The sequence below is a fragment of the Pteropus alecto genome, unplaced genomic scaffold (genome assembly GCF_000325575.1).
Source record: "Pteropus alecto unplaced genomic scaffold, ASM32557v1 scaffold320, whole genome shotgun sequence".
In the NCBI taxonomy this organism is placed as follows: Eukaryota; Metazoa; Chordata; class Mammalia; order Chiroptera; family Pteropodidae; genus Pteropus; species Pteropus alecto.
The window spans coordinates 1,901,125-1,907,124 of record NW_006429963.1 but is presented as its reverse complement, the minus strand read 5'-3'; the positions used below and the strand labels follow the sequence as shown (position 1 = coordinate 1,907,124).

Below are 6,000 nucleotides of genomic sequence, written 5' to 3'. Positions count from 1 at the left end.
TCCGCGGTCAGTGGGCGGAGTCCGCGGGGGGTGGGCGGGGGTCTGCGGTCGGTGGGCGGGGTCTGTTCCTTCGTCTTTAACCACAAATGAAACTCCAGTTTCTTAAGGGTCTGCTAAATTAAAAAGATACTATTGGCGCTCCAAGGAGCGTCAGGCTGTCAGCCGGACACTGACGTGTTGAGCGTTCACCTGGTGGCCAGGTGTGCGGGGCTTTCCAGGACCCACGCTGCCCCCAAAGGGCAGGGGGCTGGGACTGGGAGGCGTGTTGTACCGGGAGGTGACTTCTGGGAACACTCAGAATATGCACAGGTGTGTGACCCCTACCCTGACAGGGGAGGGGAAACTCAGAAAAGGAATAACGGGTCGAAGCTTCTAGAAGGAGCCGTCCGAGTGCCGCGCTGTCCCGAGTCCATCCGCCTCGTTGGACGTGCTCTACCCCCGGCTTTTATTTGGCGCCACTGGCCACGGCCGTGTGCATTATCGAGTAATTAGAAATCTGAGCGAGAAGCCCTTTTCCTCGACATCCATGCTCCGCCTCCACGCTAATGACACTGTGACCACCACGTATTGATGGCCGTGCGGTGCCCGGCACCGTGCTAAGCACCGCGCTATCTATCCCCTCATTTGACCCTCCGTCCTAGTCGACTGGCTCAGGCAGCTGTGACAGACACCGCAGACTGAGTGTCTTCCTGGCCTGCAGACGGCCACCTCTTCCCCGTGTGCTCACGCAGCTGGCAACAGAGAGCACACTCTGGCCTCTGCACCCACACAGAAGGGCGCCAGCCCCACCTCCCAAAGGCTCCCACTCTAGACACCGTCGCCATGGGAATCGAGGCTCCCACGTGAATTCTGGGGGCACTAGCCTGTACCCCCCGCCCCCTCCTGGCCTCATGCTGAGCTGAGTGCCATTATGACATTTCACGAATGGGGCGCAGTGAGGTGGTCATCTGCCCACGTGCACACAAGGCTAAGGGAGATTACGGGGGCAATGCCACTATTCAATGTCACAGTCCTTTAGAAAGGACGGTTCCCTTTCTAAAAGTCCAGATGCAAGTCAGAGTGCCGAGCACCCCTGGGCTCACACGCTTCCCAGCCGGTCCCCTGAGGCCTCATGCTCACAGGAGGAGCCCACCACGGGAGGCCGGGCCCTGCAGGTCGGGCTGCTCGGGCATCCTCAAGCCCAGGACACCGATTCTCCCCAGCTCCAGGCTCACCTCACTCTGGGATTCTACATCACAGGGGCTCGACGAACCTCAAACTATAAAGCAGAAAGTTGTGTAAGCTGAGTATCACTTCCCATCACCATGTCACTGAAAACATAGCTCTATGACCTGGCTTCCAATTTTTTTACTTGAGATATAAATAGCCTACAATAAAACACGCAATTACAAGGACACCATTTGATGAGCTGCAGAGACGCAGGTCCTGTGTGGCCCCTTCAAGACACAGTGCTCCCTCACCTCAGAAGGTTCCCTGAGCCCCTTTGCAGCCAGCTCATCCCCACTTTATGTCCTCTTCCTGAGGCCACCACCCTCCTGATTTCTGTGCAGCCTGCTTTCCAGCAGACGGGCTGGCACCTGGACACGTGTCCAGGCTGTCCCGCCCCGTGTGCTCGCCTAGGAGCCCCACGTTTATTCCAACGTGGCTGCCACTGCTCAGACCAGCCAGGGTCCCAGCGGTTCCCCGTCGCCTTCTGGGCCCCAGGGGAATGGACCTTGACGTTTTATTGTCACATTGTCCTTGGCCTCCCATGATGGCGGAAGAAGCACTGGCCACTGCCAGCTGTGGTTACACTCTCCTGTGCACAAACAGCTGTGAGTGGCAGGCCCCGACTTCCAGGAAAGCCAGCACTGCGACACCCCAAAGGCCCCAGAGGGAAAGGTACCAGAGTCCCGGCTGCAGGAACGAACACGCTCCAGGACTAAGCTCCTTAAAAAACCCACAAGCAGGAGATTTAAAATATCTTTCTAGTATCTTCCTAATAAAACACAAAGCTCCTTGCTTTGCAATCCGAGTTAAGCTTTCGCTTCAGCAAATCCATCGAAAGGAATCTTTTCTTCGAGGCATTTACACGAAATTGCACTGGCGTGATCGCCGCGCCCCAAGTATTTGGCATCAATCACAGCGACGTGGCGGCTTAATCGACTTAGTGTCGTTTTCTGGGAGGTTTTATTCGCTGGTGCTTAGACTTCCGAAGGTGGCTGGAGGGGGCCCTGGGGAGTCCTGGTTCCTCTTTTTAATAATGAGAAGGTAAACTTTGAAGATGGTTTCATTTCCAGACATTCTCTTTCAAAAAAAAAGGAAGGAAGGAAGGAAGGAAGGGGGAAGGGAAGAAAGAAAGCAGAAGGAAGGAAGAAAGAAGAAGAAGGAAGGAAGGAAGGAAGGAAGGAAGGAAGGAAGGAAGGAAGGAAGGAAGGAAGGAAGGAGAAAAGGACAGACAGGAAAGGAGGGAGGGAGGAAAGGAGGAAAGATTGGGAAGAAAATTTCCCTGCAACATGTGTGGTCTGGAATGTTGGTTCAGAGGAGAAGCTGAGCCACGTGAGTGGGGACGCCCCGCAGGCCGCAGGCTTCTCGGCAGCAAAATACCATATTGATTTGTTCTGTTTCCCAAAGAGGATCTTAAACATATTGACCATTTCAGCAGATTGAGGGCCCAGGGAGAGAAGGGGCGGGAGGCACGGGGGCTGCCAGGAAGCTCATCCTGTGACACACGTTTACACGGACTCTGCAGGAAGGTCCTCCCTGTGACAAACGTTTACACGGACTCCGTAGGAAGGTCCTCCCTGTGACGAAGGTTTACACAGATTCTGCAGGAAAGTCCTCCCTGTGACAAACGTTTACACGGACTCCGCAGGAAGGTCCTCCCTGTGACAAACGTTTACATGGACTCCACAGGAAGGTCCTCCCCAGTAGCTGGAGCCATCGCCGGCCGCTGCAGTGTGACCTGACGCCAGCGGTGGACCCAGACCATGTGTCGCACTGACTTTCTGGACACCCTGCCTCGTGGTGGCCACACTCGGATTCTGATGAGTGGCCTGCACCTCCTTTTCTCCTTCTGGGGGAACGCCATGCGGTCACGTAGAATCCTGGTTTCCATGTAAGATTAGACACCACTGTTTTAAGGTTTACTGGAGCTGGTCTTCCAGAGCTCAACGTAGAATCCTGGTTTCCATGTAAGATTAGACACTGCTTGGTACCACTGTTTTAAGGTTTACTGGAGCTGGTCATCCAGAGCTGAAGTCAGGTTGCCACGGGATTACGGAGAGGTGACGGTGACCCTTTACCTCGCTGTGAGTTTCCCTCTTTGTCCCCAGAGATGAAGGAAGCGGGAGTGACGTTTGGGATGGTGGCAGTCCTCCTGCTGCGACCCCGGGGGGTGCAGAATTCTAGCTGGCCAGGCCTCCGACCCCCTCCTAATGGACGCCAGGCCCGGCTCACCCACTAACGAGGACAGGAGCGTGTGACTTGCGCCGAGGGTTTCTCCCATCCCACCGCTGACGGGAAGGAGCGGTCGAATCCCGCGTGAAAACCTGGGAAGACAGCACGGCCACCATCCCGTGTCACAGCCGCGGAATCTTTGGCTTAACGGTGGTTCAGTGACTTCCCTGTGCTCACACAGCCAGCGAGTGGCTGCAAACTCAGCCTCCTAACCACGAGCCTGTTTCCTTTCTGTTCTGCGTTAAAAACAGTGTTAATTTTGCGCATATACAAGAAGGCTTGACTCTGTGCTCAGGTTGGAGCGGACCGCCACCTGGTTCGGTCTGCTCACCCGGCAGCCTCGAATGCAGCAACTCTGAAAGGTGCCTCTCCAGGACACATCCCAGCCCCAGCCGGACGCCTGCTCTGTCCCTGAGCCACCAGGTGACCTTGAGTAAGACCTATATCGTCTCTGACCCTCAGATTCCTCACCTGAGAAATAAGAGCTCTGATAACTTCCTCCAGGAATCACCGTGAGGGCAAGCGGGGGCCTATGCAGCCCATGAGTCATGAGGTCTGTGGAGCCCGCGGACTCACCAGCCTGCCGTGACGAGTTGGCACACGGGTGGGATGTGCTCAACGAGGATGCACCTCCTGCCCACCCGCCCACCTGCTGCGTGTGGCCGCCGAGGCCTCAGGCATGGCAGAGGCCCAGATGCCCGCATGCCCAGCACAGAGAGTGTCTGCCACAGCAGGGACAGACAGGGCTGCTTTGCAGCGGGAAGGCCACACGCGCACAGCGCCCCTGAGCCCGCGGGGCGCAGGTGGAAGGCGGGCCCGTGAGACCCGGGCTTGAGTTTCTTCCGAGACACTCGTCAGGGGCGTCCTTGCCAGCAACCTTCCTCGCGATGGCCCCCGTTCCCGTGCACGCCCTGGCCTCCCTCCTGAGCGCCGTGGCGACCGTCACTCCGGTGCTTAATTAACGCTCTTTCCACTTCTGCACCCTGAGCACTTGAGCCCAGAGCACAGGGACGGGCGGCTGGGTCGTGGGGACGGGGGTCCCCGTGCCGATCGTGGGGTGTGATGCTCGACAGTGCTTGACCGAAAGCGTTGTCCGGCCGAAGTTGAGGTGAGACCACAGTGCGCACTGAAGAAGGGGCGGTGTCTGCTTGTAGAGCAAGGGACAGGGGCCCACGCCACCCGGGACAGGGCCAGGGGCCTGCTCGATGGACACAGCTGCACTGCGAGGAGACGTTGGAACTCTGAGCAGAAGTGCTGAGGGCAGAGCGGGTGACATGCTGTGCAGCCCGGGCTGTGCCCTGACTTCTGAGGAATCCATCAGACAAGGCGGAGACAGGGGGCCAGGGCAGGCTGTGAACAGCAGCACCACGTGAGCAAAGCAGAGCGGACGCCCGCGATCCAGCTCGACAGGACCCCCGTGTGGCCGCTCAGGGCCCAGCACCCCTCGGGCATGGCTCGCTGTGCGCTAGACAGGGGCACTGGCCGTCACACGCTCGGCCTGGCAGCGGTGTGGCAGGCACCCCCACTCACGACTCAGCATCAGAACTCGTCGCCAGGGCCCAGGAGCCCCATGCCAGCCTCCGTCCGGAAGCGGAGAGCCCGGCTTGCCGAAGGGGCAGCACGAAGGAGCCCGCGCCTGGGCAGCACCTGTGCCAGGGGGCCTTGCGTCTGGGGTCCTTGTGTCCGGGGACCTCACGTCGGGGGACCTCGCGTCCGGGGGCCTCGCGTCTGGGGGCTTCACGTCCAGGGAACCTCACGTCCAGGGACCTCATGTCCAGGGACCACTGCCGGCACTGGAGATCCCTGGGCGTTGCTGAGAAGCTGGAGGGTCAGCGTCAGGAAGCAGCCGGGGCGTCCAGGGGCCAGGCCGGGGAGAACACTGCTGCTCCCTCTGCCCAGAGCGCTGGGCAGTGCGGGCCGTGGGGCGGAGGTGGCCGAGGGGCCCGGTGCCGCCTTGCGCACACACGATGTCAGTGAACTACAAACGGAAAACACGTCCCCACGCTGGACCACCCAGCTTCCCTCGAGGGCACAGCATCCCGGGAAATCGCCGGGTCTGAGGCTTTCGCATTGCTGACTCGTCTCGTTCCCTGCTCCAGGGCTCATCCTTGAGGGGAGCGATCAGCATCACTGGCTCACGTGATTGCCTCGCTGGCAAGGTCACGTGTCACCTTGCCGTCGGGTCCCTTCTTCCCCGTGTCTCCTTGGCGCCCCAAGATTAATGGCCGAGGCTCCCGATGAGCATGGGAGAGGCCCCAGGACAGCCACCCAGGCCCATCGGAGCCTGGCCACCCGGGCCCATCGGAGCCTGGCGTGCACTCTGCCCATCTGAAACAGGCCGGGTGCGCTTCCCCCAACCCCGGTCCCAGCCTCCAGCTGAGCCTGCGTCTAAAACCCCACGCAGGGGTCTGAGAGTCTTAGGGTGACCGACGGCTTTAATCCGACGTGAAGGGGGGTCCGCTCGGCCTGAGCGGAGGGGTACGAGAAGCGTGAGGGGAAGAGGGTCTCCGAGGCTGCGGGAGAACTCCCACTGGCCCCCAGAAACGTTTCTCATGATGAATT

General features: G+C 59.4%; 1 protein-coding gene across 1 annotated transcript in view; it reads left to right on the top strand.

Moving 5' to 3' along the window:
• Window positions 1-6,000, top strand: part of DPP6 (dipeptidyl peptidase like 6) — a 214,313-nt gene that overhangs the window by 141,741 nt on the left and 66,572 nt on the right. The gene's annotated exons all lie outside the window — the stretch shown is intronic.